We start from the raw sequence: 25,780 nt of genomic DNA, 5'->3' as shown, positions 1-25,780 counted from the left end.
GAGACCCTGAATAGCTAAAAGCATTCTAAAAGAAAAAAGCAAAGTGGGAGCATTAACATTCCCTGACTTTAAAACATATTATAAAGCCACAGTGGTCAAAACAGCATGGTACTAGCACAAATATAGAAGCATTGGCCAATGGAATCAAATTGAGAGTGCAGAAATAGATCGCCATATCTATGCTCAACTGATTTTTGACAAGGCCACCAATCTTCTGAAATGGGTCAAAATAGTCTTTTAAATAATTGGGCATGGAAAAACTGGATATCAATAGCCAAAAGAATCAAAGAGGACCCCTATCTTACACCCTACACAAAAATTAACTCAAAGTGGATCAAACATCTAAATAAAAGAACTAGCACCATTTTCCAGAAGAAAATGTAGGGAAGCATCTTCAAAAACTAGTAATAAGAAACACCTTCCTAAACTTTACACCCAAAACACAAAAGCAAAAAATAGATAAATGGGAACTTCTCAAAAAGAAATGCTTCTGAACCTCAAAAGACTTTGTCAGAAAGATGAAGAGGCAGCCAACTCAATGGGAGAATATATTTGGAAATCACATATCAGACAAAGGTTTGATTTCCTGTATATATAAAGAAATCATACAATTCAACAACAAAAGAACAAGCAGCCCAATTATAAAATGGGCTAAAGATTTGAATAGGCATTTTTTTGAAGAGCAAATACAGGTGGCTCAAAGCATATGAAGAGATGCTCATTTTCATTAGCTATAAGGGAAATGCAGATTAAGACTACAATGAGTTATCACCTCACGCCTTTAAGAATGGCTGCTATTAAACAAATAAGAAACTATAAATGTTGGAGAGGATGTGGAGAAACTGGGACACTTATGCATTGCTGGTGGGACTGTATAATGTTGCAGCTACCAAGAAAGACTGTTTGGCAGTTCCTTAGGAAACTATTTATCAAGCTGCCCTATGACCCAGCAATAGCACTATTTGGTATATACCCAGAAGAGCTGAAAGCAACCACAAAAACAGGCATCTGCACACCGATATTCATAGCAGCATTATTCACAATTGCCAAAAGAGGTAAACAAACCAAATGCCCATCAACAGACAAGTAGATCAACTATGCTGTTTTGACCACTGTGGCTTTATAATATGGTGTAAAGGCAGGGAGCGTTAATCCTCCCACTTTGCTCTTGTCGTTATAGGATGCTTTTCACTATTTGGGGTCTCTTTCCCCTCCAGACGAATTTGGTAGTTAGGCTTTCCAAATCTTCAAGTGGATCACCAAAAAATGATTTTGTTATATTTGTTGATATTTTGTTGTATCAACAAATACAACAAAAATATGGTATATACATACCATACATATATATATATATATATATATATATATATACCATATAAAAATGTGGTATATACATACAATGGAATATTATGCAGCAATAAGAGAAAGTGATGTCCTGAAGCACTTGACAAGATGGATGAGCCTTGAGGATATAATGCTGAGTGAAATTAGCCAGACACAAAAGGATAGATACTGTATGATTCCACTTTTATGACCAGCTTAGCGGTATAATCAGAGGCTTATAATACTGAATATAGGGGACTTAGAGATACACAGAAACTAGACATAAGTGAACCATTAGCTAATGAGGTTGAACTCCCATGTAAAGGAATAGATAGGAGTGAAAGTGGTTCTCTAGGGCATCTGTAAGTAATATTACCATGTTGAAGATGAACAAGATTGAAAGGGGTTGTATAGACCTATGTGTCCCACTGATTAACACTAGAAATATGAATTCGTTCTCGTAAGAATTACTTCAAAGATATGATTCTTGAATAAAGAGTGTTTAAGTCCAGGGTACGGGGGAAAACTGCTATTGCATGCTATGAGCTATGTTCAAAGGAAACCATCAGCACTACCGCAGCAACAGCAGAGATAAATAATGGGGGAAGGCCAAGAGTTAAGAGTAGGTTTAGATTTCTTATTTGGTGAGGGTGTTTTTATTGGTTTTCTTGCTCTTGGGAACAATAAAATTATCTAAAATTAAAGATGCTGATGGACTGTGGATTTGGGGCCTTCTCCATGACGCCTGATGAACGCAGGTACCTGAAAGATGCACTGATAGAGAAGTAGATTGGCGAGTGATGATGTATACTTATGAATGAAGATTGTGCTGCCACAAAAAGGAACAAAGTCATGAGGCATGCAACGATGTGAATGAACATGTGGGACATTTGGTGAGGTAAAATAAGACAGAAACAAAAGAACAAGAACGGTATACTCACCTGTAGAAAATGCTTATAAGAAAACAAGGGCCTAGATTGTAAGCTTTCAGAGCAGACACATTAAGTCCAGAGTAGTGATTATTATTTCTGGATTTTGAGAAGCTGTTTTATTTATATAACCTGATCTTTAGAGATAAGAATGAAGCCAAAAAAGCTGGGGTTAAAGTAATTCAGGACATAGGGTTAAGGAAGACAGTGTCGATATTTTAGAGCCACACATACTCTTTGAGACCAATGGAAGAAAGGTTTATTTGGTCTGGAACTGAGATTTTCTGTAGTGCTGTTCTAGTTTGCTAGCTGCTGGAATGCAACACACCAGAGATGGACTGGCTTTTAATAAAAGGGGATTTATTTTGTTAGTTCTTCAGAGGAAAGGCAGCTAACTTTCCTCAGAACACTGAGGTTCTTTCTTACGTGGAAGGCACAGGATGGTCTCTGCTGGTCTTCTCTCCAGGCCCCTGGGTTCCAACAACTTTCCCCCGGGTGACTTCTTTCTGCATCTCCAAAGGCCTGGGCTGAGCTGCGGGTGCTGAGATGAGGAATGCCGAACTGCTTAGGCTGTGCTACCTTGTGCTCTCTCATTTAAGCACCAGCCAATTGAGTCAAATGTCACCCATTGCAGCAGACACACTTCCTAGCCGACTACAGAGGTAATTAGCAACAGATGAGGCTCACGTACCATTGGCTTATGTCCGCAGCAACAAGACTAGGTATGCTCACCTGGCCAAGTTGACAACTGAATCTAACTAACACAAGTGCATAATCTAATTGAACCTATCTGTATAGCTCATTTGAACAACTGAAACACAGGGAGCCCAGAGGAAGAAAGAGGTCCTTTAATCCTGTATAGATTATTGCAATGCCTGGATACATACTAGAGTATATTAAGCAGATAACCAAAACGTATTGGCAAATTCCCCTGAGGGATGGGAGAAAAATATGAAACTATTAAACCTTACCATCAGGAAATCCCAATACTTTGTCAAACTTTAGGGACACCCAAATCAATAAGCCATACGCTCGATCAGGAAGCTTACTCCTGTGAAGCTTATGTAACTAGAGGAGAAGTTTAGCCTACCTATAGTCATGCCTAGCAGTTACTTTTGGAGGACCTCTGTTCCTCAGATGTGGCCTCAGCCTCTTTAAGCCCAACTCAGCAAGTGAAATCATTGCTTTTTCCCCTATGTGGGACATGACAACCAGGAGTGAAAGTCTCCCTGGTAACATGGGAGATGACTCCCAGGGATGAATCCAAACCTGTGGGATCAACAATTCTGTCCTTACCAAAAGGGGGAAAATATGTGTAATTAGTAAAGTATCAGTGGTAGAGAGAGTTCAAACAGAGTTGAGAGGGTACTCTGGGGGTTGCTCTTACACAAACTCCAATTATACCTTGCTACCTATCATAACCTGCCAACCTCAACCAGGACCATTCCAGTCAAACCTAGGTCAATATATAAGGTTCCATAAGGGCCCCATGCACTATAGTAACTTTCCAGAAACCTACAACCTCCAGATGGGGCCCCTGGTCCAGATAAGTCCTGAAACCTAGCCCAGCCTCTCCAGAACATCAGATAGTTCCATCTTCCTGACCCAAATTATTGACTGACCCTTCCAATATGAAAAATTTAGAATTGCCATGGCCTAAACACCCCCTAAAGAGAGGAATGGAAAGATCAAAGGTGATGGTGGAGTTATACAGAGAATATAGGATTTAACAAATGAATACGAATGCTAAATCATTAAATTAATAACTCCTTCAATCTCCAGTATTTTAGAGGAGCTAGAAGTAAAAATCTAAAATTGTGACATTATAGCCCATGCCAAACTCTGAAATCTGTTCTACAACTAATTGTGGTGCTGTGCTTTGAAATTTATAGCTTTTTTGTATATATGTCATTTTTCACAAAAAAAAGGAAAAAAAGTCAATTGTGATGATAAATATTTAAGTCCTCTAGCCTCCCATATTCTGGAGCAACTAGAAGGAAAAATATGAGAGGATCATTTGGTAGCCCATGACAAAGTCTGGGATCTGTCCTGTAACTACCTGTTGAAAAGTACTTTGAAAGCTATTGCTTTTTTTTTCTTTGCTTTGGATATATCTTACATTATACAAAAAAAAGTTTAAAAGTAAATAAATAACCCTCTCTCTAGGATGAACTTCCAATGAAACATTAAGTAATTTTCCCAAAGCAACCATTTGCCTATTTCTAACTTCTAATAGAATCTATACAAAATAAATTGGTAGTCAGAATTATGCAGATTGCCTTTGGAGCAGCCCAACAGGACATATGAGAAATTGATCGGTGGTTTTGAAAAGTTGATTCCCAGTCTCACATATCTTGTATACATGGGTGATGTACTCTCACCCATCACCAAAAGGCCCACTCCGTGTCTATGGCTATCAGAATCCACTCTGGTACTTTCACCCACATTCTCTGGACGTCATTTCTGATTTCAACCAAGCCAGGATGCTTTCATACAGGTTTTAACTCACTCTGCTCTGACAGTGCTTTACCTCTCCTGTTGGCACTTTAGCTTTCTGCATGGAACTGTCTTCACCTCCACTTGAACTGTGTGGAAGTGTCAGGGCATAAACGGCACAACACTCAACCATTGGAGATTCCAGCTGATGTGTGGTTATCCTTGCCTCCTATCCACGGAAGGGACAATTCAAAAAGAAAATTCTACACTCTGCTTAGAGTAGACTCAAGTTGCAGTTGCCCACAGTGGTTACCATCATAAAACCCTGACCATTTCTTTCCTTCCCTCATACCTCCTATCTCCAGCCTTCCAGATAAACCATCTGGAAATAAACACTGGTCCCAAGTTCTGCTTTCAAGGAAATGCAAACTAAAACACAATCTTATCATCACACAGGCATTTCAACACCAGATACACGTCTAAGGTAAACGCGTTTATGTCTGAACTCCCTCTCTCGCTGTGCAGAGGCACTCCTTCTGACATCATGCCTGTTGCCCGCTCATCATGTAGACTCCAGGCAACTGTTATGCTATTCCTAATCTGCCTATTCCTCTGTGTAGACAGACATCACAACCTGCCCTATTAAGGCTAGACTTCATGAATCAGAGGTTTTCTAACCAGTCTCCCCATTTCAGCTTTCCAAACGGTGTCCCTGGCATCAGAAAGCTCCTTTATGTAGGAAAGCAGCCAGAGAAAGTGGTAGAATAATGAAAGAGAAAACAGGGCCACTGGTAGAGTCATATGTGCATTTTTACAGTTACTTTCTGAGACCAACAGCCCTTTCTATATGTCAAACATAAAAGAACACTCCTAGTAGTGGCAATACTGTAAATCTTGTAAAAATTTACCCAATCATTTACTCTGAAAACTTAAATGACCCCAGAGGCAGAGCTGAGAAATAATGTAACTGTAGAAAACTACAAAATATTTCTTAGTGTTAAGCCTTTTGCTTTTCCATGGAAACACTGACAGAATTGACTTTTTAGTGACCTAGAAATTTGCTCTCTCAATGATGGTTTATTTCATATATATATATATATATATATATATATATATATATATATATGAATATATGTTTATTTCATATATATAAATGCATTCCCTTTTGAGCAAAACATTTTTACGTGTCCCTGCAATCTATTAAAACTTTGCAATTCTTTACAATTATCTTCTTTTTCCATGTGCAAGGTATTGATTCAATTCAACAACTTAGTGCCATATTAAACTCAACAAGGTAGATAGGAATATATATCTTCAAAAAGACAACATTTCTCCTTGAACAGAAAACTTGTGTTTCAGTGGTAAGAGTCTTATTAAATAATTATGTGCAAACATAGGTAGATATTGGTGTAGTTTATACTCTTTAATATTTATTCAAAACCCATTGTTTCTTACTTAAATTTTATGAGGGTAAATTGTGAAATTTTTGTAGTTTATAAGGAAAAAATCTTAAACATCTAACAATTTCAGATAGCATATTCATACGACATTTGCTGCAGGCTTAATGGTTAGAGGCCTTTCATATATACATGTGTTTCACCTCCACATTTTTTTCCCAATTGACAGAGGAGAAAAATGGAAAACCAAAATTAAGGAGGTATATTGTACACTGTTCTCAATAAAATAATTAAAATATTTACATAATGCTAATGACAGAAATAATAGCTTATTGCTTCAGCAGAGAACCAAGAGAAATCACAATAACTATTATCTTGATTGAGACACATGGATAAAAGAAATAATTGTTAATATTTTTCTATTCCATGTTTATATTTTATGCATGCCTGTGATTTTCTTTTTAGTTAAGTAAATGTTATATGTCTTAAGTTTTACTTTAGTGAACATGTTTTGTTTTGTTTTTGCTTAGACCAAAAGAAGAAGAAGTTTACGTTCCTCCAAAGGAGCAACATTTAAAATAATATCCACCACCTTGGTATACATGAAAAATACTAAAGCAAAGACAGGGATGAGAAAAAAAATCAGAATAAGCAAGGACAACATGTAAAGGTAAAAACCAAAATTTGGTGATTGGTAAATATCTGAGATATTAGAGCTAATCAATATTTTCCATATAGTTAATAAGTACTCATATAAAATATGAATGTTGAAAAATTACAGAGAGCTGAAGGGAGGAGGAAAGAGGAGAAAAAGGGAAAGAGAGAAGGTGAGGGTGAAATAGAGAAAAGAGACCTTGATTGAATAAAAATAGAGAAAATTAATTTTGAAATCCATCAGCAAATCCTGTTGGTTCTGTTTTTTTTAAAATCTCATCACTCTTGTCTCACCAATTCCTCTTTCCAAAAAAAATTGCAATTGCCTCTTAACTAATCTTCCTGATTTTTCACTTGTCCCTCTATGGTCTTTTATTTTCACTGTAACCAGAGGAATCTATCTAAAAGATAAACCAGATATATTCGTTAAAGTTAACAATGCTAGTTGACGCAAAATGTTATCATTGCTTATAATAAACTAAAATACACTAAATAATAAAAGTTTAATAAAAATTTATTTCTCACTAATGCCATGGTCCAATTCAGTTTTGGAGATATGGTGAGTTCTTCTCCACATGGTCATTTAATGGCTCAAGTTCTATATTCTGTTTGCTAGATTTCAGCCACCAGGCAGGTGGGGCACACCTAAATGCAAGGGTAGGCAATATTGGTGAGTACAAGCATTCCAATTGCTTGTCCTGCCAGATACCTAGGATACTGTTTACTCACTCTGTACACCAATCTCTCAGCTTATGCATGCTTTGCACTTACCACCTTCTTTGGAGGACTACTTGGGACTTCTGAAGCTGTTCTGTCCAGAAGCACCGAGTGACCTTGGGGTCTGGGAGTTGAAATCTTTCCTGGGCTGTCCATAGCCAATGACTGACTGTAACAGAATTTTGAAAGCCCAAGGCTCTTACCTCTGAAAATTAACTGACAATACAGAACACTCAGAAAATGAGGTTGAGGTGTGGAATTCATTTGAAATTGTACTCTTCTTGTTTGACTTCTTCCCCTTTTCCTCTCTGCTTTCCACATTCCCTTAGTAGTTTCTCAAATCACTTGCATATGATTTTGCAGCTTGGAGGGACAGAGCCTAAGATTCTCCTTTTACATCATCCTTCTCCAGACAAATGAGTTGGCTTGCTTGTCATTGAACATGCCAAGCATGTTCCCTTTGTGGGCCTTTCTTTCTGCCTCTAGTGTTATTTTTGTAGATGTCCACATAGTTCACTGCTTTACTACTGCCAGGTCTCTGCTCAGATATCACCTAATCAGCGAGGTCCCCCGTGACCACCCTATTTCCTCACACCATGCCAGCCCAAACTTATAATCCCATTCTACCTGGCATTCCTCTTCACCTGACATATATTTGCTTATGTTTGCTAAATGATTGTGTTCTTCACTAAAATACATGTCCCATGCAGGATACCGACTTTGTTTGCCTCCCCACCTAGCACCCAGTACAGTGTCTGGCTGTAGAGGAGGCACTTCCAGATGAAGCGAAATGGATGAATGAATGAATAAATACACTAAAACTCGAGTACAGAGTAAAGTTAATACAAATTTTATTTTATAATTAGGCTGTATGTTACCTTTTTAATGTCACAGATTAAATGCTACCTCTGCAAATCATTATTGATAAATACCTGGGCAAGCTGTGTCTCAACATTCATGGCAGAAATAATCTCGTCTTGTGTATAGGCAGACCAGATAAGCAGTACATGTTGTACGATATTGCTTTGCCAGGCTTAGGTGGAGCTATAAGGAATATACTATATATCACTTTATGTAACATACTCTGCCTGAAAGCTGCCAATAAGTTGAACATATTTATTGAGGATAAAATACATGGTTTAGCTCTGTGCACTTTAAAAATAAAAAGCTGTGTGGTATTAAATAAGGTTAAGAATTCAATTATAATAAAACAAAGAGAAAGACAGCTAAATGTTCCCAGTAGTTTTACTGGAAAGATCAAGCTTGGCAGGCAATGGGCACAAAAGATAATGCTACGGTGGAAACATATTATTAAATGAAAAAGAGAATCAAAACATGAAATCAAATAATTTTAAAAGTAAATTGATCAGAACATACGGAAAGACAAAGACAGGGGGCTGCTAGAGAGAGAGCTGAATCCAGACTGCAGCTCCAGCTACATGTTGTTGTCATTTTCCTCCATTGTTTTGTCCTAAAAAGACAGACACCCTCTCTCACTGGATTGCTGGCTCTTAGGACCACTGGTTACTGTGCAAACGCAGTGAAGTGGACACAATAGTGGGATGGAATCAGACTGTCTGTCCATTTATTGCCACAATGTGGGCACCTAAGATTTAATCAGAACAAGAGACTTATGACTGAAAGTGTATCATTATATAGGCATATCATATTAACCTCTGATAATGTTCTAAAGCCAGTTGAGTAAGAGAGAGAAAATGCCACTGGGTACAAACTGTGGCATCAATTCTCTGCCAGACTGATCGATTGAATTTATATATTACCTCCAGTTACAACCTTAAAATCTATAATTTTATGCTCTCTTCAGTGCACAGCTCACAGCCTAAATAATTGCAGATTCAAATGAATTTTAAAAAGATTGAACAGGCTTTAAATTTACAATGTGTGAAAATGGTTGTTTTAACCAGTTTTAATTATTTACTAATTTAACTCAGTGGATTCACGTACTCTCCACCCCCTACCCCAAACTCCTTTTCCTCTCGCCTTCCCTAATTCCCCTATGGATAAAGATCCTACAACTTTTCCATATTCATACATCAAATGATTTGGAACTATTTTAATCAATAAAAAATAAGGTGTATATATAGATTTTCAGATCCTTTAAACCGGATCATCAAAAAATATCAGATGTTCTGAATTACAAATCCTCTGCTTTCAGTCCTAAACATCTCTCTCTTTTAATTATAAGAGTTTAGCATTCATTCATTAGACATCGACGCTATATAAGGAAAATTAAAAATGCATTTACTCAAAAGCTCCTCCAGCAGAATATAAACACAGAGCCTTTTCTCCACATAATCTTTGTACAAAATTCTGAAGCTCAGAGAGTTTCAAAAAATAGCCCACTTGCAGAAATTCTATATATATTAAAGAAATGAGGCACAAGCAAATAATACCAATTTTTTTCCATGCATTTCAGTGTTTTTCTGTACATTTTGGACAGTATACAAATACTTAAGAAGCAATCTTTCATTAAAAAATTTAAAAAGTTAGCAATTTCAAATTGATTAAGATGCTTTTTTGGTAACTTCATATGTCAAATTAAATATATGTTCTTTAGCATTATACGAAGAATAGTATTTGCTGCACAATTATGATTTACCAACTACTATGCTAAGCCATTAATATATATTAATTTAATTCACTTGCTTGAACCCCTGGCAATGTAGAGGCTATTATCTGTAAAATAATGAGGAAACATAGACCTAAAGAGGTTGAATAGATTTCCAGGCAATATGGGAAATGAAGTTGACATGGAAGAATATCTTCCCTAAAAAAGAGTTAAAGTTACTAGATAAAATAGAGCAAAGGTTGTTTTAATAAATGGTCATCCAAAAAATAAAGTTAAACCCACAACTTTGAGAAACTGAGATAGAACTCAAAATTTCAACAATGTATGGAGTTTGAAACCCAGATACATATCCTTGAAGATTTCAGTCTAAATCTGTAATGGGGAGGAAATCTTTAAAGTTCTAGAAGACTGATTTTGAGCTATTTATTTTAAGGAGGTAGTTATGAAGAGCTACTAAATCCATGAAACAGGAACTAGGAAGACATCAAATCACTAATACTAGTTAATATCCTATGGTCTTGAGACTATAAACAGATACCTGGGAAAATAAAAGAAGATCCTTAGGCTTATTCATATCCTATTGTGGGATGCAAATTCACAGACCAGATATATTGTTTCGATATAAGGCACAAAGAAATGTGAAGGCAACAAGGAGGATGCTTCCTAACCTAACTAAGACATACAGATTTTCCAGAAAGAAAACCATTCTTCATGGGATAAACTCAGGGCAGTAAGCTACAATAGGAAGTGAAACATCATTAGAGTAAGTAAGGAGATAAAAGAATTATAATTTTTCATGCTAAGATATAGAAATAATAGAACAATCATAAAGAATTTGTCAGTATTAACATATTTAAAGTAATGAAAAAAGAAACAAAAATCTTGAAGGAAAAAAAAAGCACAACAATGTTATATTGTAGAGTAACTTGACAAAGAACCAAAAATGTTATAGAAATTACAAGAGTTGCTACTAAAAACAAACTCAATGCATCTGTGACCTGAAGGATAGATCTGAATAAACCACTCACAATGAAGCACATGATAAGAAGTAGATAGTATGAAATAAATTTGAAATACATGAATTTATTTTTGAGATTTTTGTCTTTCACTTAAAGGAAACTTTTATTTCAAGAATAGTATCATCACACTATTCTCTAAAGCGAATCTCCTTGATCTATATTAGACTTTAGCATTATATCTTTCATGCCTCTTGTCTACTAGTCTTACTTGGCTAGTAAGGCATCTTTACTTAGATGTCTTTGAACACACAGGAAAATTGTGGATATCCAAAAAAGACCCTGTCTTAGTAGACAACTTAGTTTACAGCTAGAACTAGAGTAAATACAACTACAGTCCTGTCCTTAAAAGGTTAAAAACAAATCTCTAAAGGATTAGCTTGCTTATCAGGTAACTTAACCTATTAACAGAAGCATCAACATTCTAGGAAGAAAGGCAATAAAATGTAAGCTTTCAATAATGTATATTCACAATGTACAATATCCAGTCAAAATCAGTAGACATGAGAAAAAGCAACAAAATTTGATGCATAACCAGGACTGATTTGGATCAGTCGATAAAAACAGACAGGTATGATAGATGATGAAATTAGCCAAGACTTTGAAACAGCTCTTATAAATAGACACTCAAGGATTTAAAGAAAACATGAACATAATGGAAAAAAAATTGAAGACTTAAAAAAATAAAACATCAAATGACAAATATCATAACATCTGAAATGAAATACTCATTGGATAGATTTGAGAACAGATTCCATATTGCAGAAGAAAATATGAATAAACTTGACGACTCCACAAGGTCAGCTCTCCAAACTGAAGCACAGCAAGAAAAGACAAAACTGGGAAAAAACAGCAACATCAGAACCTCAGTAACAGGTGAACAATTTCAAGCAATTACACCAATGCGTAATTGTTCTCCTAGAAAAGGGGCAGAAGGGAATAAAATATTTGAAAATAAAATGGCTCCAATTTTTTCAAACTCATATATCTGAGAAGTTTAACAAACCCCAAGCAAGATAAATATACTACATTAAATTTCCAAAAACAAATGTTTAAGGGAAAATTTTTAAAATCAGTCAAAGGAAAAATATCCAATAAAATAGATAATGACAGCAGACTTCTCATCAGAAGTTATGCAAACCATGAGACAGCAATATCATGAAGTGCTGAAGGAAAGCATTATTAATCTAGCATTCTGTATTCAGCCAAATTAATCATCAAAAATGAGTGCAGGGCAACTGTGGGTGAGTGACAGAAAATAGCAAGGTGACATATTTAACTAAAATATATTGGTAACTATATTAATAAATGGTCTTACCATGGAAATTGAAAAACAGAAATTGTTATAATAAACAAAAAGTAAGACCCAGTTATATACTTTCCTATAAAAACTATTTTGATTATCAAATATAAATAAATAAAGGGTAAAAGAATGGGAAAGTATATATTATGCACATCTTACTCTTAAGAAATATTGAATGGCTATATTAATATCAAAGTACACTTAAGGCAAGGAATATTACCAGGGATAAAAACAGCTATTTCATAATGATTTAGAGACAATTCATTGGAAGAAAGGACAATTTCAAATGTGTACGTACCCATTTGAACAACAACTGAGCTTCAGAAAATAAAGCAAAAACAGAACAGAAAGGAGAAGTAGAGCTATCCATATTTGGAATTAGAGTTTTGAAGCATTTGTCTCTCAGGAATTAATTTTTAAGAGACTATAGAAAGAAAATCTATTAAAGTTATAGAAAACTTGAACCACTACTTAACAGCTTCATCTAATTAATATACTGAGTACTACATGCCAAAGCAGCAGAATACACATTTTCTCCAAGTGTATAGGAAATATTCTCTGAGATAAAGTATATGCCAAATCATAAAATAAGTATCAAAATTTTAGAAAAATTGAAACAATACAGGTTATATTCACTGACCACAATGGAATTAGATAAATCAATAATAGAAAAATATCTACAATATTCCAAATGTATGGAACTTACACAAGACACTTCTAAATAATCCATGGCAAAAGAAGAAATCACAAGAGGTAGTACGAAATATTTTGTATTGAATGATAAAGAAAACATGCATAACAAAACAGGTGGGTGCAGTTAATACAAAATTCAGGAAGAAATTCATGACTTTAATTGGTTCTATGAAACAAAGAAAAGAAATTTAAAATAAATGTACTTAGCACCCTTGTCAAAATTCAGTTGGCCATAGATATATAGGTTATAGTTGAACTCTCAAGTCTATTCCATTGGTCTGTATTACTATCTTTATGCCAATACCATACTGTTTTATGCCAATAGCCATACTAGTGTGGCTTTATAGTAAGCTTTCAAATCAGGCAGTGTGAGGCTGTCAAATTTGTTCTTACTTACAATATTGGTTTGGTTATTTGGGACTACTTGAAATACCATATGAATTTGAGAATTGGCTCTCCCATTTCTGAAAATAAATAAATAAATAAATAAATAAATAAAAAGGCTGCTGTGACTTTGATGGGTATTGCGTTGAATCTGTAGATTATTTTAGGTATTATTGAAATCCTAATAGTATTAAGTCTTTCTAACCATGAACAAGGGATACATTGCCATTTATTTAGGTCTTCTTTAGTTCTTTCAGCTGTAGTTTTCAGTTTACAAGTCCTTTAACTCCTTGGTTACGTTCATTCCTAGACATTTTATTCTTTGAAGAGCCATTATGAATGGAATTGTAATGGATGTTGATAATGGTAGTCTAACATTGTGCATGCAATTACTGCTAAAAATCGGAATCCAGATTTTTTAAAGGTAACTTTGTCCTTTCTTGCTTGAGTCCCAAAACCCACACCCCATAACTGATGACAGTTCACTAAATTGTTAAATCACATTAAAATATTGAAATGAAGGAGTCACTTCACAATTTGGATATTATTTCTGCATGAACCTAAAGTCAATTTTCATTTATACTGCTGTCTAAAATGCCAAATTGTATTTTAAAATTTTCTTTTTTCTGGCTAGTAAGGATCTTATGAGGAATTCATCTTTTTTTTTTTAATCTTTCTATGTTTGAGAAAGTATTATTTTAAAATTCCAATGTTTTGTCCTCTTTAGTTATAAAAATAGAAGATATACCTTTGAACTTTAAAAAAATTAAAATTTCAGGAGACATTATTACTATTAATGATGTCTCACATTCAACATAAAAAAAAGACAAAATTTTGTTCATAAATAGTTATGGCTAGGTCAGTGTTTCCTAACTGAGCTCATTTTACCCCCCAGGAAATATTTATAAAGTCTGATGTTATTTTTGGTTGTCCCAGTTAAGTGTTACTAGCTTCTAGATGGTAGATACAAATGACATTGCTTCACATCCTATAAATGCACAGATATCCCACAACAAAGAATCACCAGCCCAAATGTCAATAAGGCTAAGGTTGAGAAACCCTGTGTTATACGGTTATTAGTACTTCCAGTATAAATCCTATGATGACTCAAAAATTATTTGAACAAAATTCTCCTTTTTATAAATGTATAAATAGAATTATAGAAAATTTAAATATTTACCAGTTTTAATGAGAAATTATTAAAGTATTAACTAAATTAATTGAATGCCATAAGTTATTATGTAGAATGAAAGAGACTCCATATTTTCTTTTTGACTAACCTATCCTCTAAAGCACTCCTAAAGTAGGAACCTTGCTGGTTAAAGTATAGAGAATAATTTCAAAAAGATAACAGATCATTAAAGTCAAGGCACGTCAATTCTCATAACAAATAACTACACAATCAAGAGAGGTTTCTGAACTGGTCTAATTTGTCCACCTTTGGAGATTCCTTCCACCTTTTTCTATACCTCTAATATTCATAGTTTCATATGCTTTTTTGAAGCCTGTACATTTTCTTTTCTTAATCTATTGATAAAGTATAACGGTCAGAACTAATGAATTTTTATTTGCATTTCCTGAACCATACCTGAACATTTTACTACATAAGAATGGAATACCATATCTGATGATTTAGTTACGTGATGACAGAATTGACAAAATTTTGGTCAACCTACAAATTTTAACTAGAGTTTTGCCTTTAGACTTTAATTTACTTGGGTACCCTACTCTGGATAGGATAGTTCCACTTGCTTAATTGCTTTCCTTCTAGAACTTTTTAAAAAGTATATGTGTTTTCTCTTAAACTTGAATACACAGTGTGAAAGACGGTGAGAATATTGGCATTTCAATAATTATGTAGTATAGGGCATCCTTACAAATTCATTTAATTATAGGCTTTCAGATGCAGATAATACTAAGCCAGAGGATCTTTGAGAACACCAGATATACAATTCATGGTGCACTAATATTAAGAAAGTTTGATATGCATTTTTGAAAAGGATTAATTCAGAATATTTCACGTAAATTTTTTTATACTCAAATATAATGATAAGAATTATGCTAAGAAGATGTACTTATGTTAATTTTTCCCACAGAGTGATTTATAGTGAACATGACTGTTGCTTTAAAAAGTGTATTAAAACTATGTGTTTACTTTCACAGACAAGTTACTTCCCACAATAATTACTTTATATATTTTATGTAAATAGAAATGTCAGTATTCTCCTCTTTCACAGAAATTAACTTAAATATCAAATTGTTAGATTTGGGGAGATTTGCATATAATCTTTGGATACAGATAATATTGATATTCAGAATTTAAAACCTCCTTCCTTAGTACCCAGTTCTTACAAATGAATCTAAAATTCACATGAAAAAAATCACTGAAATAATAAGAATGATGGCTACATGTATACTTTGAAGCAAAAATGATGGACTATTGGCAGTAATCTGCATGAATAAATAGCGTTTGCTTCTCTTTCTGAATTAAAAGTCCCTCACATCTATAAAAGATGGTGCTAGAATGAATTATTTTACAAAAAAAAGAAAAAAAAAACAGAAACCAAATATTTAAACCTTTCATAGTTAATCTAACTAGCAGGAAAGGTTCATGTTCAGGGGGACCCATCTGGCCTCTCTACAAATGAGAAGACTTGTATATATGGACCATATAACATAAGCATAGCTAGTTGAACCAACACCCTACAACTAAAGAGTAATTAGCATGGGGCAAATTTTTATGGCTACTAGTACACTAGCACGTCCTTCCTGACCTACATCCAAATGGACACGTGATTACATAAAATGGGTAGTTTCTTTCTCAAGCACTTATTTGTATCCAAAAATGTAGGATTTGTCTAACTGCTGCCAACTAAAGAACTGAGACCCATATGCTACCCCATAACTTACCGGTTAGCGATTTGTTATAAGCAAAATGCAAATATTATGGTAAACATTCAGAACATTTTTCCAATGAACTTTATGTTGTAAATGGAAACAACAGTACGTCAGAAAATTTTATAATTGTTATTTCATCATTAGTCCTATTTTACATATAATTCAGCATTTCCAAGTTTTGCAATTTTCAGTTAGAGACATCAAGGTTAGCAGAGCTTTAAATATCCAATAATATATGTTCCATTTGGAGGGCTGATGGTGAACACTCACAAAAGCCTGAAAACATGGCAAAATTTTTATTTTAAGTATTTCACACTATAGTTATTAGGTATATCAGATAGAATATATTTTTGAATATGTGGTCAGATCTGGTCTGTATCTGAATGGGATTTGATGAGGCACTAAAGCATAGAAGAGCTTTAAATATACATAGACAAAATAATTGAGGAGATTAACATGAAGTCAGAGTTTTTAAAAATTGCGTGTACGTATACCTAAAAGGAGTTATTTTAGGCCTAACTATTCTGTTCTAGGAGCTTTAAATTTTTATCAACCTAAACTCTTATGAAAAATCACAAAATCAGAAACTGTGTAATATCATAGTAATTTAAATGCAGCAATATGTTATACTTTTGATGGGTGAATATCATGTCAAGAAGAACTGCCAATGCCTTTCACTCCATTTTGACATGAAAAATAAAAGGAAAGAAAATATAGTAGACTTCTGAACAGATTATTAGTGTAAAACATTATTTTAAAATTACTATTATTTTTATAGACATCAGTGCCAAAATTGCCAATATAGATCAGTTTTTCTCTGGAACTCAGATCAACAGGAAAATATTTACTAATATAGCCATTGTTAGGTGAGATTTTTTGTAAATATAATTTTATTGAGATATGTTCACACACCATGTACTCCATCAAAAGTATACAATCAATGGTTCACAATATCATCACATAATTATGTATTCGTCATCATGCTTTTAGAGCATTTGTATTCTTCTATAAAAAGAAATAAAAAGAGAAAAACCTTTACATGCCATACCCCTTACCCATTGCTCTTATTGACCACTAGTATTGCAATTTTACCCAATTTTAAGACTTATAATAGAAGTAGGTTAGCTAAAGATAGTGTCATATTAACTGATATGTATTTATCAATGGAACAAAACAAAGCATCCAGAAGTACACTCATACAAACAGAGGCAACTTTTTTTCGTTATAGTTATATGACCATTATCAAAAATTACGGATTACAGTTCAAATACCTCAGGTATTTTCTTCTTGGTGTTCTAAAACACTTGACTCTAAAAGAAGTATCTGTATGAGCCAGTAGTCACAGTCATTTGTTAAATTCTAATTTCTCATTTACACCTCCACCCTCTCATTTGATCTTTATCTGAATCTTCAGGGATATCTGGGCAATGACCACTTTAACTTCATGCTGTAAAGGGGTGTTGACCTTCTGATATAAAGGAATGAACCTGGCTTGTTGTTCTTGGAGAGTCTGGTACTTCTGGGTTTTAGGATTTATCAGACCTAGGATCAATCTGGAGGCCTGAAGTTTTTGAGAAAATAAACTTACTAAGAAAAGCTCTTATAGAGACTTAGACCCCAGGATACTCCCTAGGGTTTTCAGAAATACTGTTTGTTGGGGCTTGACATACTGTGGGCATTCAAAACATCTGGTTAAAGTTTACAAAACAATAACATTCAGAATAACCTCACAACTCTATTTGAAATCTCTTAGTCACTGAAACTTTATCTTATTCCATTTCTTTTCCCTCTTTTGGTCATTCCCAATCCCATGATGCAAGGGTCAGGCTCATCCCTGGAAGTTGTGTCCCACATTGCCAGGGAGACTTACATCCCTGGGACTCATGTCCCATGTAGTTGGGATAGAAATGAGTTCATTTGCAGAGTTGACTTAAAGAGAGAGGCTACATCTGAGCAACCAAAGAGGCTCTCTTGGGGTAACTCTTGGGCATCATTACATGCAACCTAGCTTTGCCATTGCAGAAATAAGCTTCATAAGGGCACACTTCAAGATCGAGGGCTTGGCTTACTAAAGTAGGAGTCTGTAACACCTGGTACAATATCAGGAATTTCCCAGGTGGGGAAGTTTAATAGTTCCATCTTTTCCCCCAGTTCCTCAAGGTGACATTGCAAAAATATTTTTATTGTCTGCCCAAATTACTCTGGAATGTATTTGGATATTATATTAACTTGTACAAAATAATAAGATCTCATTCCCTATTCTAGGTTCCATATCATTATTTACTTAAGGTTTTGGAAAGTTTTGACATGTAAATTAAGATATTTATTTTAGGTAAAATGTTAGGAAACCTAAATTTTAAAGGCCTAGAAGTGAAATTTCTGGGCTCACATGACTCTAGGTATAGTTTTGACCTCAAGCATGGTTTAATAAAATACCTCAAAAGATTCCATAACTTTTTTGTGTTTGTTTGCTTTAACCTGAATCCTTTAGCTTTGTCTTTTTCCATGTTGGCATCTATTATTGGATTTTCCATGTTGGCATCTATTACTGGATTCTTCCATTATTGGGTGGGCTTCCCACCTGGTGGTGAGATGATGTGGACCGAGTTGCTCTAGGTTTCATTGTGGGAACACAGGCCCAAGCACAAGAAATTTTAAGCAAATGACTGCTTTTTATTTACAAAGCACAAAGGGTCCTCTTTAGGGGGAGGGATGCCACCTTTGCCAGTCCCCCAGGGGACCAACTACATAGGTCAGGGTTGGTGAAGGGCAGCTTAGTGTGCACACTTCACATCATAGATGAGGGACACTTGTACTTCCCAAATGTTGGGTTTTTATACACCCCAGGGAGAGAAGACCATGCCAATGAGCAAAAAAGCATTCATCAAGCTACCTTTGTGCCCTGGCAAGCATCTGTGGCTGCTTGAGATTTTATGACTCCCTGGGGCTGCCTGCAGTCTCTTCAGAAATAGAAATATGACAAACACTTGCATGTAAAGAAAAATGGAAACATACTGAACATATGCATGCAAAGAAGTGAGAGATGAAAAGGAAGGGGATAGGCTAGGGCTAGGAGATGATCACTGTGTTCAGATGGTTGCTGCAACTTAAACCTCTTATCTCCATAACTTTAAATTCTGTGGCAAGGCTTCTTATTCACAAGAGCCAACAAATATCATCATTCACCTTATAATCATTTATTATCCCTAGGTGTGGTAGTCAGAAACTGTATAGACCTCAAAAATTGACTTGTCACATGAGAGAGAATCCCAAGATAACAGTAGCCGATTTTCAGAGAGAAAGCATCACCTGTTGATACCTTACTTTGGACATATTCAAGTCCTCAAAACTGTAAACATATAAGTTAATAAATCCCCATTTTAAAAGCCAACTCATTTCTGGTAAATTGCATCTTGTTAGCTTTAGCAAAAGAAAACACTAGGTAATGGGGATTTTTTTTTTCTGCTGTGCATTTCCATATCCTGTGATTCTAGAATAGTGCCTAGCAAAAAAAAAAAATCAGGGTAGGCCACGGTGGCTCAGCAGGTAAGAATGCTTGCCTGCCATGCCCAAGGACCCAGGTTCGATTCCCGGTGCCTGCCCACATAAAGAAAAAAAAAAAAAAAGAAAAAATCACTCAAGTAATAATTTTTGAATAAATAAATGAATAAATCCTGGCCAAACTGCATGTCTGTGAATGAGGATACATGGGATCATGCACAAAAAAGTCATGGTTCTGTTATTAGTACAAGGGGGAGGGGGATGGAATTAGATCAGCAGATGCCAGGCGTCCAGACTAGCATATCCAACATAGAGATGGTGAAATCTACCTATGCCTGAAGTTCTTTAGAAAAAAACCATTTCTAAAACTTTATCCTGTTGTTGTTACATTGGTTACATTAATATTTATTGAAGAGAATTAGTAAGTCAATTTTTTAAAATAAGAATTTAAATGCTAATTTTTAAGACAAATTAAACAAAAATAGGAATACTTTATGCCAAAATACTAAAAAAAAAAAGAGGTATTAAATTTCATTTCCTGGAAAGATCAGTCTTCATATGCCAGATATAAATTAATTATGTAACATCATACAGTCCAACTAACACATGGTTGGAGTCTTCACTCTAATATTACTATTTAAACAATCTTTGTATTATTCCCGAATAGCATTCTGCAAAACTCATTCATAAAATATTTTTCTATAGATTGTCATAACAAGGTAACTTGAGTTACATGGCGCTCCGGAGTTAAATTCAAGACCAGAGTTCATGAATCTGTCTCTGCTACCAATACAAAGACTCTCTTACAGCAAATAAGTATTTTGCATAAACATTTGATGTTCAATTTATCCCTAGAGCCTGGCACAATGAAACCTGAGGGGATTTATAATGACCTTTTCAAAATAAATAATCAAGAACTTGATGAGGATCAAAAGATTTTTTTTCCCATGAGCCTCTCTTGAGTAATGAGTCAGATGCTACAAATCTGTGTAGTTCTCAGTTTTCTACCTGGAAGGAATTTTACTCTAGTTGCAGTTTCAAGAAGAAAACTATGGCTTTGCATAAGCATTTGCAGTATATTTTTATATTTAACAAGAACAGTTATGAAAAAATAATTACTGGAATATAGCAAATGTTTAAAAATTGTTGACTATGTAAATAACAATGTGACAGATTTCTTTCCACAAAGAGAGGATTGCGGCTGGCTTATTCTTATGGAGAAAATTCACAATACAACAGACCCAAATAGTTAACACATTTCGCGAAAGGAGGATATCTTTTCTTCTGTACCTTAAGGGGTAGATGTCAGTCTCCACAAACATGACTATATATCCAATAGTCTAAGTCAAGAAAATAATGATATTAAAAAAAAATCTTCCAGTGTTTCATGACAATATAAAAATATCGTCTCCATAATATTTGTATCATAATTATCATCACTATTGCCCCACATCCCTTTTGCAGTAACACACTTTTATTCACCCATGAAGTGGCTCACAATTGTTAAATTCATATACAAAGCCCAGTATAGAGGCATACAGCATTAAAAAGATAGTAAGAAATTAGCAAATATCAATAATGAAGAAGATGGTGTTGAGAAAAAGGAAGGAAGAAAGGGATGGAGGGAGGCATGGGGGAGGATTGGGGGAGGAAGGAAAGGAGGAAGGGAGGAAATGGGGAGAAAGCAAAGATAGAGGGTAATAAGAATAGTGTAAGAGAGGGGGAAAGAGAAAGATGAAGAGAAGGAGGAAAAGAAAAAGAAGGAAGGAAGGAAGTGGAGGAAGGGGAGGAAAATACTTCTAAACCATATAGTATAGTACAGAGAGGAAGGGTAGACAGTCCCTCACAAAAATATTATGGTTTAAAAATGTCAAAAATGCCTCAGCTGACTATGGCTTTCTATCCCAACTTTTGTAAGCCTGATGATATTTTTTAAATTGAGCCATAATATCTCAAGGTTCCTTCTTGCCAACAGTGTCTCTCTTCCTATTTGTCTTAAATGCTAACCATAAGATAGCCAGAACCACTCAACAGAAAAATATTCAAGCCCATAAATAAAATAACATATTAATAAATGTGATACAGTTAATGAAACAAAGATACAAGCTTTCCATACAAATCTCCTTGTTGGGTACATACTATTCCTTTACAGTGAAGACATTTATGATGAGATTAATGAAAGTGCATAAACGCATTTGAGTTTTGGAAGAAATATCTTTCATATTGGATTCCACAGAGAAGTTTTTTCTCACCTAATGTTACGGAACTCTACCAGCATTTTCCCCTACCTACCTCTGCCTTCTTTCACCATATAGGTTGAAGCTTCCATTTTCAGGCCCTTGGATTTGTACAATAGTAATTAGGAACATAAACATAAGAAGAACCTGAGAAAGTACACGTCGATAATATAGTGAGGTAGAGGAAGAAAATCTAAGGGTAAAACCACGTATGCTAAAAATTGCAATCAGAGAGCAAGTCACTTGTGCAATTAGTGATTCCAACTAGTGTGGAATACAGAAACGTGAACTATGTTTAGAGATATAAAAACAAGACAACAAAAGGAAGATATAATCTGGGCCAAAACCAGGATGAGGTCAAGAACTCTATCTTTAGTTATTCCTCATTAAAGGGTACCTGTACCTAGTATTCCATTTGATTCAAATATTTTCCTTTAAGATACATGTTTATAAACTGTGTATATTTGATTTCTTAATGAGTTTTTTCATAACTGCACCACAAAAATTATGCTCACTACAGTCCAAAATAATATACCATCACTAAATCTAATAAATTAATTTTAAGTCCGCATTTTGTTCAGAGTCTAGCATCACTTATTTTTCATTTACCTACTTTCTCAGGATCAGACTCCTTTGGTTGTTCTACTCTCTATCACTTCTTCTCCAAGTCCTTTGCAATTTTCTTTACCTCTCTCTAACCATTATATATTGGTATTACTTAGGGAGTTTTCAAGACCTTTTAGCTTCATCTACTTCACGCTTCTTAGAGGACCTTATTTACTCCACGACTTTCAACTACTATCCACATAGAAATCCAAAATTTGTATCATTTGAGCATTAGACTTACATAATGCTTACTGAACATTTTTAAATGATATCTGACAAATACTTCAAGCTTAAGCCAATCTAAAACATAATTCATAATTTCCTTCCCTGCTACCAGCATTTTTTTGCCCAAAATATCTTTTCTCCTATTCTTCCCATGTCATCAAGTGAAATGATCATCTACCTGTATAATAGATGTATAAATATATAAATCTCAAAATTCTGCTTGTCAGTTTGGCAGCTCCTCGAAAGGTTAAATACAAAACTACTACCATGTGACCTGGCAATCCCACTTCTAAGTATACACCAAAAAGAATTAAGAACAAGAACACAAACAGATGCTTCTACCCCAATGTTCATTACGTTATTCACAGTAGCCAAAAGATGGAAGCAACCCAACTGCCTGTCATCCCATAAAAGCTGAACAAAACGTGGTATACACATCAGTGGAATATCATTCAGCCCTAAAGAATGAAGTTCTGATACAGGCTACTACATGGATGAATCTTGAAGACAACATGTTGCATGAAATTTAAGACACAAAGACCCAGATATTCTGTGATTCCATTTATCTGAAATAGCTAAAATACGCAAATTCATGGAGACAGAAAGTAGGGTACAGGTTTCTAGGGACAGGGGAGGAAGGAACAAGGACTTAATGCATAATGGGTACAGGGTTACCATTTCAAGTAATGAGGAAGGTATGGTAATGGTTAGTGGTGAAGGCAGCACACTCACGTGAGTGTGATTAATCCCACTGAATTGTATGCTTGGGAGTAGTTTAGATGGGAAAGGGCATGCTGTACATATGTTTCCATAATTAAAACAGAGAAAGAGATTGAAGACACAATAAAACTTAAAGGCAATACATGATCCTAAACTGTCTCTAATAATGGAGGAGAAAGTGCCCAACAGGATATAATTGGGATGTATAAAAAATTGGATTGTAGACTGTCAACTTTATATCGGAGTTAAATTTCTTCAACTTGACAACTGCATTTAAGGTGTTATATAAGTGAATATCTTCATGCTTAAGGAATATACATGGCAGTATAAATATTCAAGGCACATGATTTATATAGCCTACTTTCAAATGTTTAGGAAATAGGTAAGCAGATAGAAAGATAGCTGGATAGAGAGACGAATGACAAGACAAATGTGCCAAAACTTTAAAAGTTAGTGGACATAGGTATCTGGGGGGCAGGGGGTGGGATGCTGAAGTTCCATGTATGGGGCTTGTGTTATTTTTGCCAACTGAACTGTAAGCTTGAAGTTATTTCAACATACAAAATTTAAGAAATAATACTGTTTGATATCTATGGTGGAAACCGTTAGTGCTCTACTCAGAGAACCTAAGATCACTTTTAATGCTTATGTTTCACTCAAAGTTCCTTGTTCTTTTGCTTTCAATCACCTACACCTTCAATTCTTCAACTCTTCTTCAGAGAATTGTCCTGTGGCTACATCTATTTTTTGTCTCAGGTTCAGAAATCAAGAATTACCTGGAAATTTATGACCTCTGAGCCCTTAGCCAATGACCAAAGATGCAGAATATAAAATATCTGCAAAGATGCAGATATTTTAACTAAATTTGATCATTATATGCACCCCAAATCTCTCTGTTGACCTAATAGGCCCATAAATATTTGTGCAATGTGTTTCTTTCCAGCTAGACTCAGATTCAACAAGGGCAAGAAGCACATGAACTTATTTCCTTTTCTTTTCTGTAATCCCAGCAACTGGTATAATGCCTGGCAAATAGTAGGTGCTTTATAAAGTTTATTGTGTGAATGAGTGAAGAATTCCTTCAGATATTGAAAGATTTCCTGAGAGATACCTAAGTTGAGTAGGCAGAACCAGGATAATCACATTTTTAGTTGGGCAGATAAAGTAATTCTATATAGATGGGATATGCATGCATAAATACACAAACATCTACATCATAAGCTACGCTAAATCTGTTTTATATGCATATAAATGAAGAAGTTCTAGACAGATTGTTTATAAAATACCAAATGGCACTAAGTATTGTTTTCTGTAATTTTATAAAGAAAAATCTAAATTTGTACTATTTGAACATATATTATTACATATGTCACTTCTTCCCATGAGTATAACTTCCAAAAACTTCCCCAAATAAAAACAAACAAAAAAAACACTTTGTTTTGCAAGCATTTTTAATTTAGGTAAACACACAACCTGCCACTTCTTATACATATTTCAAAAAGCATGAATTAGGTTGTAAAGGAGAACTACCATGCATTACTATGCTAGGTATCTTTTCAGAGTTTTATCTTTGTGGTCGTAAAAATCTACAAAAGGGTAATACCATTTCTACAATTCTTCTCTCAAAAATGGAACATCTCAGAAAATTCCTGAAATTATATTCATTTGTTTTTAGCATTGCTTCTTTGGTTTCATACCAACCTTATGTTTATCACATGATTGCTCACCCAATTATATGACAAAATAAAAGGCATCATCAAATAGTTTAATAGGAATATTAAAAAATGTAGTTTGGTTCATCAAATGATGCAGAAAATAATGTGACAAAAATTTGATTGCAAGAAAGATATTAGTTGCACTATAATCTGTACCCTCACATTTTATGAAAAAAGGAAAGCACAAAGTCCTGAGAATATAAAGAGACTATAAGTTTATCAACACATTAAAAGAAGCATGTTTTTAACAACAATAATGCAATCGTTATACAATATAAAATGGTCTAAATATTGAATTGAATATGACAGATTCAAAATTATGTGAAAGACCACACCTTGTTCAAATTAGCATGAAAAACATCAGCTTACATAACCCTATATTCATATTAATTACCACAATAATTTAAATAAACATTCAGCACATGAGAGGAAATTA

This window comes from Tamandua tetradactyla, chromosome 7 (assembly GCF_023851605.1).
Source record: "Tamandua tetradactyla isolate mTamTet1 chromosome 7, mTamTet1.pri, whole genome shotgun sequence".
Classification (NCBI taxonomy): domain Eukaryota; kingdom Metazoa; phylum Chordata; class Mammalia; order Pilosa; family Myrmecophagidae; genus Tamandua; species Tamandua tetradactyla.
This window is presented reverse-complemented; position numbering follows the sequence as displayed.